Source organism: Macaca nemestrina, chromosome 8 (genome assembly GCF_043159975.1).
Source record: "Macaca nemestrina isolate mMacNem1 chromosome 8, mMacNem.hap1, whole genome shotgun sequence".
Taxonomy (NCBI): Eukaryota; Metazoa; Chordata; class Mammalia; order Primates; family Cercopithecidae; genus Macaca; species Macaca nemestrina.
Genome location: NC_092132.1, coordinates 64,833,922 through 64,847,584, shown reverse-complemented (window position 1 = coordinate 64,847,584; position 13,663 = coordinate 64,833,922). Strand labels below are relative to the sequence as shown.

The following is a 13,663-nucleotide window of genomic DNA, read 5'->3' as shown; positions in this document are numbered from 1 at the left end:
TAGATGAGGCCCACCCATATTATGGAGGGTAATCTGCTTTGTTCACATCTACTGATTTAGAAGTTAATAACTTCTAAAAAACACCTTCATAGAAACATCCAGACTAATGTTTGACCAAACAACTGAGGATGTGGTACAGTGAAGCTGACACATAAAATTAACTCTCTCTCTGTCTTTACACATACACACATATACATGTATATGTTTATAAAACATTTTTTGAATGTTGTAGAAAGTCATAAAATATGCCTATTATCAGAGCTACTGATAATTTCATAAAGTTCATCTATTATTACTCATTCTAAATGGGTTTTTCCTCTGTTTTATTTTCCCTTTCATTTCCCACCTTGCATTAAACTTATGTTCAGACAATATGGCCGGGCGGGTGGCCCATGCCTGTAATTCCAGCACTTTGGGAGGCCAAGGTGGGCAGATCACCTGAGGTCAGGCGTTCGAGACCAGCCTGACCAATATGGTGAAACCCTGTGTCTACTAAAAATAACAAAAATTAGCCGGGCGTGGTGGTGTGTGCCTATAGTCCCAACTACTTGGGAGGCTGAGGCAGGAGAATTGCTCAAAACCGGGAAGTGGAGGTTGCAGTGAGCCGAGATCACACCACTGCGCTCCAGCCTGGGTGACAGAGCAAGACCCCGTCTTATAAAAAAAAAAAAAAAAAAGGAAAAAGATAAAAAGAAAAAAAAAAACAACTTATGTTCAGACAATATAAAATCTTAGGATAACCCATGGCACTCCAGATAGCTGTCACAATTGCTTGTCCTCTCATATCTTTAAATAGCAAATTTGAATTAAGTAAATAATTTTTGACAGTTGCAACTTAAAACACACACAGTGAATCTTATTTTAAACATTGCCCCTGAGGTTTAAGTAAACTTGGCCTGATCCCACAGTTAAAGGCTTGAAGCAGTCAGAAGTTATTTTTACTCTCTTTTCAAATTATCAGCCTACCTTTCTCACTCTTTATTGACCTTGGCGTTTGTGTCCATAAGGGCCATTTAGGTGTGGCCCTTGCTATACAGAATGACAACTCCAGACCAGGCAAAAAAAAAAAAAAAAAAAAAAAAAAAAAAAAAAAAAAAGGGACAGCTGTCCTGGAGATAGACGCCAATTAATTTTGAGGCTTTTTTCTTTAGTGCATTATTATTATTATTTTTGAGACAGGGTCTCACTGTCACCCAGGCTGGAGTACAGTCACATGATCGGGGCTCACTGCAGCCCTCCTGCCTTAAGCAATCCTCCCGCCTCAGTCTCCCAAGTAGCTGGGACGACAGACACGCACCACCATGCCCAGCTAATTTTTAGTATTTTTATTAGAGATGGAATTTCACCATGTTGGCCAGGCTGGTCTTGAACTCCTAGGCTCAAATGAACCACCTGCCTCAGCCTCCCAAAGTGCTGGGATTACAGGTGTGAGCCACTGCGCTTGGCCAATACATCATCTTTTAAACATAATAAATGATTTCTGTATGGTAGTATAAACGCCATTTGTGTAGGCAAGATTCTGAAGATATTGTGGTTTTGCACGGCCCAAGAAGAGAAAAGGGGGTTAATTTATAAGAGAATTTCTAGGTGTGGACCCAAATAGCTCCTTGGATTTTTGCTTGCATGTGTCTTAATTGTGTCTTAGCTGTGCTTAGCTAAGGCATTTAGCTATGCACGTGAGTCACTTTAGACCTCCACCCAGCTTGAAATTACCGGGTACTAAAAGTCATGCAAATACTCTGGAAATGACAATGATTCCAGAGATGCATTTGGCCACTGTTTGTTTAGGTGGATGATGGTATCAGGTGGGAGTCTCACCTGTGACAGAATCTCATCCAATTTAAGGATAAATGAGGCTTTGATGGAAGGTATCACAGAACTGCTGTGCTGCGAGACTGAGGGCAGCTGCAGACACTTGGGGACGGCTCCTGCATCCTAGGATTGGCTTATCCCTGATCATTCTCTCAGACTCCTCCATAAGGTGGGATGGCTGCTGACCAAGCTGAGGTTACATGAGTATAGCTTAAAATCAAAGAAGTAACAGGATTTCCTATTGGCTCCAGAAGAAACATCTCCCTAGTTGAGTCACAAGCTCATCCCTAGACCATCACAGCAGGCAGGAAGAAGGTTCTGTGAGGATTCCAGTCCAGGTCAGTTACCTTGCACGAATTTGTTCCTAGAAAAAGTGGGGACAAAGTTGGGCTGGGAAGATATAAAACGAAAGCTAGTAGAGTTTAAGAATTCGCTTGTTCATGGACTTTAATCGCTCTCTTGGCAGTCTCCTTCTTCTATGAGGAAGTTTCTTGCCCTTCTATAAGAGGTTTTTAGTTTTTGTAGTGTGCCACCAAGGCAGCCATTTTTGCTTATGGCTGATTTTTCATGCTCCATCTTGTATTTATTTCTTTTCCTTGGGGAACTCTTGCTGTTATAGCGAGTGTTCTATTTGGTAAGTATTGGGGTTCTGTTTGGTTATGGTGTAATAACTATCTGGCATATGGTTTAATAATTATTTTTTATTTTTATTTTTTTGAGACGGAGTTTCACTCTTGTTGCCCAGGTTGGAGTGCAGGAGCTCGATCTTGGCTTACTGCAACCTCCCCATCCCGGGTTGAAGTGATTCTCCTGCCTCAGCTTCCTGAGTAGCTGGGATTACAGGCGCCCACCACCATGCCTGGCTAATTTTTTGTATTTTTAGTAGAGACGGGGTTTCACCATATTGGCCAGGTTGGTCTTAAACTCCTGACCTTTGGTGATCCACCCGCCTCGGCCTCCCAAAGTGCTGGGATTACAGGCTTGAGCCACCGCGCCTGGACTTGTAATAATTATTTTTAATAGCTTTGTTGAGTAAGTAGATGTTCTTGTACCAATCTCTTAGACACTTACATTATTTCTAATTTACTCTCTTCCAAATGCGGCAAGATGGGATTTTTTTTTCCTATTGTAACTTTTTATTCTGTTTTGTTGATGCTTAAGGAAAACAGCTCTGCCCATAACTCACTGTAGCTTGGAGTTATGACACCAACTTGCATTTGGCCAATTAGAAAGAGTCCAAACTGCATTCTTCTTAGAAGGTCTATTCAGTTGATAAATGGCACTTAGCTGATTTTTTTTTTTTTTTTTTTTTTTTTTTGCATATAACCTTTAACAAGAACTCTTAAGTTGCACTGATTATGTCCCAAGAAATAAGGGACCGATGGTAATTCAGATGGGCACCTCTGAAAAGATCATCAGTTTTCTGTCCCATTCCAGCCAGATTTTTCGAAAACCTTGGGGAAAGACTGAAATTCCCCACCAATCTGAGACTGTATGCAAGTCTTTACAACATTAATTGGAAAAAACAAGAATCCCAACATGGCACCAAATAGACCTCCACAGATAAAATCATTGACCAAATGAGCAGTGCGAGTCATTGCGGTAGGCAGATGCTCCTTAATGGGACCTTGAAGGCTGAAAAACAAGACATTGCTGAGTCCATTCCGGAAAAGAATGGGCACCAAGCCTCAGAAATACTCTCCAATTCCATGACATTTCAGTGTCTTGAAAGCTTGGTGAATGTTGGTAAATTTGTCATGATGCAGCCTCAATAATACTCTCCAATTCTGTGACGTTTCAGTGCCTTGAAAGCCTGATAAGTGTTGGTAAGTGTGTCATGATGCTTGTGGTCTTGAAGCAATGTCTGAACTCTTTCCAGTGGAGTGAAAGTTGCTTCTGTTGTCCCTGAAAGCACTGCTGCCACACCACGGGTGCAAAACTCTGGAGCACTGACATGCTTGTGGAGAAGGCAGGATAAATCCTCATACAGACCAAACATAAGTGCAAGTATAGTTGTCTTCTGCATCAAGGGGGAAGGATTCCACGATACAAGCTTCGAAATCCATCCCTTCTCAAATGAAGTTTTACATCACGGGTTTTGATGCTATACAGCTGTTGTCAAAAGAGCACATTCTGAATGGGAAATGTGATTGTGAAATTGTCGAAGGCTGCACAACAGCCACACAAATAATGCTTCATTTCACCAACATTTGTAATATGAGGTGATACATCTTGTTTTGAAGATGTTAGTATTGGTGGCCTCTTTTCATGAGCCTCTGAATCCATCATGTTGCTTAAGAGCTTTCTTTTTCATGAAGGACTTTTTTTTTTAACCTGTAATATCATCTGAGCCTGGAGTTTGGCAGGATGATAGCTTTTTAATAATGTTCCCAATTTCTTCCATTGTTATTCTTCTGTTAGGTTCTCTCTTCTTGAGTCAATTTTGATAACTAGATTTCTGTTCTCCAGGCATCCGTTTCCAAGATGGGATTTTCTTTTACCTTCACGCCCATTTTTTCTTTCCCTTTTCACCTTCAGTGAGAGAAGATATTTTATAGACAGAATAAAGAGAACTGTTAGTAGAATACTTTAAAAATTTGTTGTGAGAGGTAGTCGATGTCAGAAAGAGAAAGGCTTGTTTTTCTGGTAATTGTTCTCCTCTGAAGAATCTCAAAGGCAAATGCTTCCCCCATGAAGCATGGTAAGGACCTCCTACTTCTGTCAGGTTGGAGATGCTTTCACTTTATGGGTAATGCAAAAAGAAACATGTACTCTGGAGGAAAGGAAGAGGAAACATTTTTTTTTTTTTTGAGACAGAGTCTTGCTCTGTCGCCCAGGCTGGGGTGCAGTGGCCGGATCTCAGCTCACTGCAAGCTCCGCCTCCCGGGTTCACGCCATTCTGCCTCAGCCTCCCGAGTAGCTGGGACTACAGGTGCCCGCCACCTCGCCCGCTAGTTTTTTGTATTTTTTAGTAGAGACGGGGTTTCACCGTGTTAGCCAGGATGGTCTCGATCTCCTGACCTCGTGATCCGCCCGTCTCGGCCTCCCAAAGTGCTGGGATTACAGGCTTGAGCCACCGCGCCCGGCCAGGAAACATTTTTTTAAAAGACAAAGAAGGAGGGAAAATGTAGAAAAAAAAATTTTGGAAACGTATTCATGGAAGAATCTGGATGGACAGTGAGGGTTTTATGGTTTCATAAAATAGAAACTAGGCTGGGTGTGGTGGCTCACACCTATAATCCCAGCATTTTGGAGGCCTAGGTGGAGGGATCACTTGAGCCCAGGGGTTTAAGACCAGCCTGGGCAATGTAGGGAGACCCCCATCTCTACAAAAAATACAAAAATTAGCTGGGCACGATGGTGCATGCCTGTAGTCCCAGCTATTCAAGAGGCTGAGGTGGGAGGATCACTTGAGCTTGGCAGGTTGAGGCTGCAGTGAGCCAAGATCATACTCCTGCCTGGACAACAGAGAGTGAGACCCTGTCTTAAAAACAAACAAACAAAAAAATAAACCAAATACAGATAACTTAAGTGTTGAAAAAATATGGGGCTGGCCATGGTGGCTCAGGCCTATAATCCCAGAACTTTGGGAGGCCAAGGTGGGAGAATCACTTGAGTCCAGGAGTTTGAGACCAGCTTAGGCAACATAGTGAGACCCCGTCTCTACAAAAAATAAAAAAATTAGCCAGGCACAGTGGCTTGTGCCTGTGGTCCCAGCTACTCTGGAGGCTGAGGTGGGAGGATTGCTTGAGCCCAAGGAGGTTGAGGCTGCTGTGAACTATGATCACACCACTGCACTCCAACCTGGGTGACAAAGTGAGACCCTGTCTCCTCCACCACAAAAAAAAAAAAAAAAAAAAAAAAAAAAGGAAAGAAAAAATATGCGTAGGTCACAAGATTTAAAAATAAATGCATGAACTAGACTTAGAGCAGAAATAGAGAATTTTCAGAGCGCCAGGGGGAAGGAACTAATGGCCATTCTCCAGCATTAGACCCTCAGGATAAATTAGCCTCAGTCACTGGTTTAGCTGGGCTTGGCCAGGGGAGGTCAGGGTTCTTGGACAGTCACTTGTAGCCTGTGTACAATGGCAGAGGGGTAATTGTTCAAAGCAAACTCAAGGTGGTGTCACCAGAAGAAAGAGGAATGAATGCTGGCCAGGTAAAAGCAACAGTTGCCCTCTACAATGTCTAGATGGAAACTGAGGAAATATGTTCACCATCTTCTGGGGGCCATTTGCTTTTGTGATGGGCCAGTAATAGGATTGCTTTATTTCTTGTAGTGCTGTGCTTGAGTACAGGCGAAACTATGGAATTACATGAGTAATGTGGTAATGAGGATCATTTGCATTTGTTTTGTCTTCTTCTGAGTTATTTTCTGGGACAAAATTCTCAGGGATGGAATTCCCAGGTCAAAGGGGATGATTATGTTTATGGCTACACTACTTCAGTTCTACATGGAAAATAAATGACAGCGAAGATATTCAAAACAGGGCAAGCAAAAACAAGTGTTGGGCCCTAATTTTGTCAACCATGTTTTGTAAAGGATACAATAAGAGGTATGGAATAATAGTTAAGGTTATGAGGTAAAGGAGTAATATTATTAAATAATATTTTGGGAGTGCCAATCAAGGGATAGATCTCAACCTCGATTGTTAGGTACTTTAGATTTTGAGCAACAGAGATATCCTCAGTTTACCTTAGTTGATGACCTTCCTTCCTTCCTCTTTCTCTCCCTTTTCTCTCTTTCTTTCTTTTGAGACAAGGTCTTGCTCTGTTGCCCGGGGTGGAGCACAGTGATGCAATCACAGCTGACTGTAGCTTTGAACTTGGGGGCTCAGTTGGTCCTCCCACCTCAGCCTTCAGAGTAACTGGGACTACAGGCATGTGCCACGATGTCCAGCTAATTTTTGTATTTTTTGTAGAGATGAGGTCTCCCCATGTTGCTCAGGCTGGTCTCGAACTCCTGGACTCAAGTGATCTTCCCACTTCAACCTCCCAAAATGCTGGGATTACAGGTATGAGCCACGGCCCCCGGCTGGTAGTTTCTTTTTAATACAAATTTTATTTTGAAGCAGTTGACTGAAAAGTTGCAACTACAGAAACAAAACAAAACAAAACAAAACTCTTTCTGGTAACCATTTGAGGGTAAGTTGCCAAACTAATGCTCACCCCGCTGAAAACTTCAATATTCATTTTCTCAAATGAGGACATTCTCCCATATCACCATAGCCCAACCATCCAAGGCAGGAAACTAACACTGATACATTTCTACCATCTAATCCTCAGACCCAGTCAAGTTTTGCCAACTGTTTTAAATAGTAAAAATAAAACAAGACAAGTTTGGAATCCAGCATTGAATTTAGGTGTCATCTCTTTCCTTCTGGAACACTTCCACTCTCCTTGACTTTCATAACCTTGATACTTTTGAAGAATACAGACAGTTATTTGATTATTATGAAAGCAATGCTGTGTTTTCCTCATTGCCTCCTATCAGGGAGCACACAATGTTGATTTATCCCATTTATTATGCTGTTTACTTGATTACCTGATTTAAGGTGGTGCTAGGCTTTTCATTATAAAGTTACTCTTCAACCATGTGTAATCAATCACTATTTAGTTAATACATGTTTTGTGGGGAGGCACTTTGAAACTGTAAATATCCTGTTCCTTGCCAAATTTTGAATTTATTTATATGAACATGGACCCACGGTTTCCTGTTTCACTCAATGGGTTACAATAAGTTGTTGTCACAATTTATTTTGATACTCAAATTGTCTCAGACTTGGCCACTGAGGGCCCCTTCAAACTGGCTCCTGTGTCCCTTTGACATGCCTCATCAGTCTTTGAGCATTTCCTTGATTTCTGGATCAACAAGATCTTCCAGGTCATCCTATAATTTTCCTGCCTCAGCCTTCGAAATAGCCATTTCTCCAAGAAGCCTGGGTTGACTTTTGGAGAGAATGGATGGTATTTAAGAACAAGATCTGGGTGCTAGATGGGCTCATTGCAATTGGGCTGTGCTCATTGAGCTGTGCTCACTGCTCCCAGGCCCTTTGACTAGACAGAGCCAGGGAACACACATGTGCACACACACACACACACACACACATATTTGTTTCTGTATCTAAGCATCTCTATCATCTCTATTTATGTACCTAAGTACCTACATACCTACCTACCTAACTACCTACCTATCAAAAACCATAAAAAAGCTGGGCACAGTGGTGAGTGCCTGTAATCCCAGCTACTCAATAGGTTGAGGCAGGAGAATTCCTTGAGCCTAGGACTTTAAGACCAGCCCTGACAACATATTGATGCCCCATCTCAAAAAAAATAAAATACCAAAACAAAACCCCCAAACCATAAGGTCACACTGATATCACAGGGTTCAAGCTGGTTCTACTACCCTTAACGTACTTACCTATTTTATCAATATTTCTTCATGCAACCAATCTCGCGTGACCACTGCTGCCTCCTCCCCAGCATGGACATCTCCTCATCGCATCAGTCCTCTGACCCTCCATGCTGCCTCCACCCCCACCCCTCTGGTAGACAGTCTCCCCACCCTGCTTGGGCTCCAAAACCCCTCTGACAGCTGCCATGACACCCCCACATGTGGGTGCTCTGTGCATCTGTCTCAGGCTCTGATACCACTTGCTGGAAAGTCCCTTTTGCATGGACAAAAGGCAGTTTCTTTTACGGGAGAAAACACTAGAGCTGGTTTTAGAAAGGTTGGCTTCCAGAGCCTTTGTCTTTTTTCGAGAAGGAGTCTCCCTCTGTCTCCCAAGCTGGAGTGTGGTGGCACCATCTCAGCTCACTGTAAGCTCCTCCTCCTGGGTTCAAGTGATTCTCCTGCCTCAGCCTCCCGAGTAGTTGGGATTACAGTTGCCCACCACCATGCCCGGCTGACTTTTCATATTTTTAGTAGAGACAGGGTTTCGTCATGTCGGCCAGGCTGGTCTGGAACTCCTGACCTCAAGTGATCCACCCGCCTTGGCCTCCCAAAATGCTGGGATTACAGACATGAGCCACTGTACCCGTCCTCAGAGCCTTTGTCTTAAGAGGAGATCATTATAAAGTGTGGGTGAAGTCCAGCGGCCATTCGAAACAACTGAAGGGCACGCTGGACTGCTGTGCAGCCAAAAAGACTTCGAAAGACCTAGACCTCTCTTTCTTTATTTTTCTTTCCTTTTCTTTTCTTTTCTTTTTTTTTTTTTTGAGGCAGGGTCTCACTGTGTCACCCAGACTGAAGTCAGTGGCGTTATCTCAGCCTGGGCTCAAGCGGTCCTCCCACCTCAGTCCCCTGTAGCTGGGACTACAGGTGTGCATCACCACACACACCCTGGCAACTTTTCTCTTATTTTTTGTAGAGACAAGGTTTTGCTTTGTCGCTCAGGCCGACCTCGAACTCCTGGGTGCAAGTGATCTGCCTGCCTCGGCCTCCCAAAGTGCTTGATTATGGGCATGAGCCACTGTGCCAGGCCAAGAGCTAGAATTCTTTAGCATTACATAATTTTTATGTTGGCCTCTTGGAGACCATTTTGTCCTTGAGGAAACCAGGGCCTAAGCAGGTTGCTCATGCATTACCTCTTTGGTTTTACCCATAAGAGCATAAACTTCCAGAAAAGTGTTCTGTTACTTTCTGTGATGCCTTATCTTTTTTTTTTTTTTTTTTTTTTGAGGTGGAGTCTCACTCCATTACCCAGGCTGGAGTGCAGTGGTGTGATCTCAGCTCACTGCAACATCCATCTCCTGGGTTCAAGTGATTCTCTTGTCTCAGCCTCCCGAGTAGCTTGGACTACAGGCATGTGCCGCCATGCCCAGCTAATTTTTGTATTTTTAGGAGAGAGGGGGTTTCACCATGTTGGTCGGGCTGATCTCAAACTCCTGACCTCAGGTGATCTGCCTGCCTTAGCCTCCCAAAGTGCTGGGATTACAGGCATGAGCCACTGCACCCAGCCATGCTGTGGAAATAATGTGTTTGATTATGGACAGTTTTTTGGCTCTCCTTTCAGATATGTTCTATTGCCTGTGCCTAGAGAAACAGCCATTCAAGATACTTCTTAACATTTTCCTTCCTGGCCCTCACTTTTGGCTTAAAGATGTTTGCACTGTCCCAGAATTGTGCCCCAAGATGGGAAGATGATGGAACAAGTACTTAATGGAATGCAGCAAAAAAGAGCAAGGATGATTTGCCACGTTCTGGATCATTCCCCATATGCTTTCTTTTATGATTCTAATTCTTTCGTCTTTACTTAGCATTCAGTGGAGAATTCCCGAGTAAGAAAAAGAATTATTTCCCATCAAGAACCTTTTCCCATCCAGAAATAGTAGATCACTTTATCTATTTATTATTAATGTAACCTCCATATCGCTTGCTGCATGGGCTTGCTGCCTACGCTTTCCAGGCTCCTCCTTCTTTGCACCTGGCAATTGCTACCTGCCTGAACCTTGAAGTATTCTTCTTCCACACCTCACCCTCCTGTGACAACGCTCCCACAGAGCAGGCCAAGACATTAAAATAGTGGAATCTGTAACATAGATATGAATGAACCTGTAAATAATATCTTGAATGAGATATTGCAAATAACACCTGTAGTGCATTTCCTGGCATTCTATTAAGACTCCAGAACTGCGCATCCTCCTCATCACCATTACTGTAGTCATTTGTTCTAATGCCCAGAAGCATCTCCAGGCAGCCTTGTCATCTTCCTGTGTTCGTTGACCTCACTGGGTAAATGAACTGTGACTCTGGACTCATCCTGTGCTTTCTCATGCTTGTTGCTTGGGCCTCAGCAAATGGGGCTCCCCCGCATTCTCCCCAAACCTCACAGAGTGTGCTGATTTCCAGCATCTTTAGGTCTTACCCTGAATTGCATTGTCATGCAGGTAACTGGCACACTCCCTCCCTGTGGGCTCATGATGTTATACAGCATGCACTTAGAAGTAAAAAACTTTTTCAGATTTATTCCAGAACAGCTATATTCCCTCTTCATAGAGCATCATACTATTATCTCTTTTTTCTCTCTTCCAAGAAAGCCCACTTTTCCCATCCCACAAGAGAAAAACAATCCTAACCCTGAGAACACCCCCACGTGTTCCAAATTTGGCTGCTTTCTTGACTTTCCCAATAGCAAACTCAAAAAATTACACCTTTGTTCTCCTGGGATAATTTGTATAACCTAGAAGTTATTTAGCCTTTTAACCCACACAGACAGTCTTTATATATTTTATTTTTCATTATTATATTAATAAATAGCCAATGTTTCTTGCAGATGAATTAGAAAATATTTGAGTTGCTGTAAATGAAAAAAGGAAAAGAAAATTACATATAATCTCAATAGCCAGGAATTGCTCTGTTATCATAGTAACGTATGGATTGCCATCTTATCTCATACAGTCCAGTTCTTGGGATGAAATTATTATATGCATACTATTTTTAACCTCAATTGAAAATTAAGTTTAACATATTTTGAAACTTTGCTTGTCAATAAATAAAATTTGATGGAATTCCAACATGGAGATCCAGTCATGGCAGGGGAGGTGGTATGGTTAATAGCAAATAGTCTTACTGTTGATTCATCAGCATCCACACAGAATCTAAACATTGACAAAACGTCGCTATAGCAGAGAGGCTGTGTTGAACAATTTAATTAAGAGTGCACATCACAATCTGTGATTATCTTCTTGTTTATTTTTTGCTATCTTGTTTCTTGTCTATCATTCCTTACTAGAACATAAGCGCAGCATCCAACACAGAGCAGGTCCTCAATAAATATCGTCTAGTAAATGAATGAATGAATTATTGAATTCATACTCTCTCTTGCTGTTCTATAACTAAGCAGATTGTGGCACGGAGAGATAGTGCTCTCCATGTCTCCATGGTCTCCCCTACATTTCCCAGCATCCCTTGCAGAGATGGTATAGCCACATGACAAGTTGAATTAGAAAATATATTTGAGTTGCTGTAATAATAAATATATTTGAGTTGAGGCCAATGGATTGTGAATGGAAGTAACCTGTGTCACTCCTAGGCTGTGGCAATTAAGAGCTAGTAATACTTCCTGCATCTCTTTCTTTCCTTGACTCATGACTCTGAAGGCCAGGTGTGTCAGTTGACATGGCTACAGAATGGAAGAAAGACATTTAAACCACAGCAGACTTATGTAAGTGAGAAATAAGGCTTTTTTTTTTTTTTTTTCCAGTTCATCCACTGATATTTTAGTGTTTCTCTTTTGGGAACTTACTGAAACACAGTCAAGACTATCCTGACACACACGATATAAAACCAGAATTAGACATATTAGACATTTGTTCTTTGGCTGTGAGACTGATCAAATTTAATTGACATAAACAGGATGTAGTCTATGATTATAACTTCATGGTTGTATTTCCTTGTTTGATTTTAAAACACCTACCCTGAAGTGCTTGGGTGAAAGGATATAAATATTCTGAATGTAAATATTCTGAACGTAAATTCAGTTTCTTCAGATGTGTCATGGTTTGAAATAAAATATTTTAATTTAGTATGTTATTTAGATTATTTCTATTGTAAATTCTAATTTCTCTCACCCATAGGTTGTTTATGATTTCTGAACAGGAACAATTCCCTTAGAGCTGTAAAAAGGAAAACAATACTTGTGCTCTTGGGGTATCATAGTTTTAGGCGACAGCTGCAATGATGGCAAGTAGGATGAAGAGAGAGAGAGAGCTATTGGCTTGCTGTGGTCAATCAGTTACCTATTTTAGAAGTTCCCAGACTTTCTCAGTTCATAGCTATAGTTATTCAGTAATTTATGCATGGGCCCTAAGCCAAAAGATATATATATATAAAATGTGTATGTAATATATATACACATACACACACACACACACACACACACATATATATATATATAAACATTTTGGTTTATTAAAGTCCAAATAACTTAATGGTTTGTACAGTGCCTGGCAGATGTCACCTTGTTTCCCTCAAAAGCTTGAAACCTCCTGCAGGGCCCGTCATCTTCACTACAGTGACCCAGGGTGCCTCAGCACATAGTTTGGGAACCACAGACAATATGATTTAATATTTGTGGGATTTGAGGAACCCTATCTTTTAATATCTAGCCTTTCGTGAGCCTCTGTTTTATTGTAAAGAAATCTGAATATCTACTCATAGCATGTCAAAAGGTAGTAACTTTTTAAAAAATTGAGATGGAGGTCTTGCTATATTGCCCAGGCTGGTCTCGAACTCCTGGGCTCAAGCAATCCTCCCTCCTTGGCCTCCCAAAGTGGCATGAGCCACCATGCCCTGCCAAAAGGTAGTAACTTGAGCTTCATGTGAAATTTGGAATTGCATAATTCATTGAAAGAAGTAGTCATCAGTGTGGATGACAGGTAAGGGTCGCTAGACAGAAGAACGAAGCAGTAAGCCACTTAGTCTCTGGTCATTTCCAGCCTCTGTTTTCTTCCAGAAGTCTGTGCTCTTGTGGCTTTCCTGTGGCCTCTCTAGCTAATCCTTCACGGTTTCTCTGATTGGTTAATCCTTGCTATGGAGCTTTTATTGTCGACATTCCTCAAGTCTTAGTCCTCAATTTCCATTATAGACTATGAGCAGATGGTTCCAAAACGTAGAATATTTTTCTTTTTACTGGTATTTCCCTTTTAAAATTTCCCCAGTCCTTCAATAAAAGAAAGTCAACCTTGACAGCCAGGTGATTGGAGAGATGGAAAGGTAAGACCATCAAGAGGTGCCTCCTTGGCTTTCTCTCCCTCAGGCCCCATAAAGAGAAGCTGAATCCCATAAGGGAACAGAGGCGCAGGGGGTGACATGGTGACCAGCAGTACAGCGAAGGGGCCACGGTGAGGC

At 42.0% G+C, this 13,663-nt stretch overlaps 1 pseudogene; it reads right to left on the bottom strand.

Annotated features, from left to right (window-relative positions):
* Window positions 1-1,840: 1,840 nt before the first annotated feature.
* LOC105483621 (mitochondrial nicotinamide adenine dinucleotide transporter SLC25A51-like) lies at window positions 1,841-4,135 on the bottom strand (annotated as a pseudogene).
* Window positions 4,136-13,663: the final 9,528 nt, after the last annotated feature.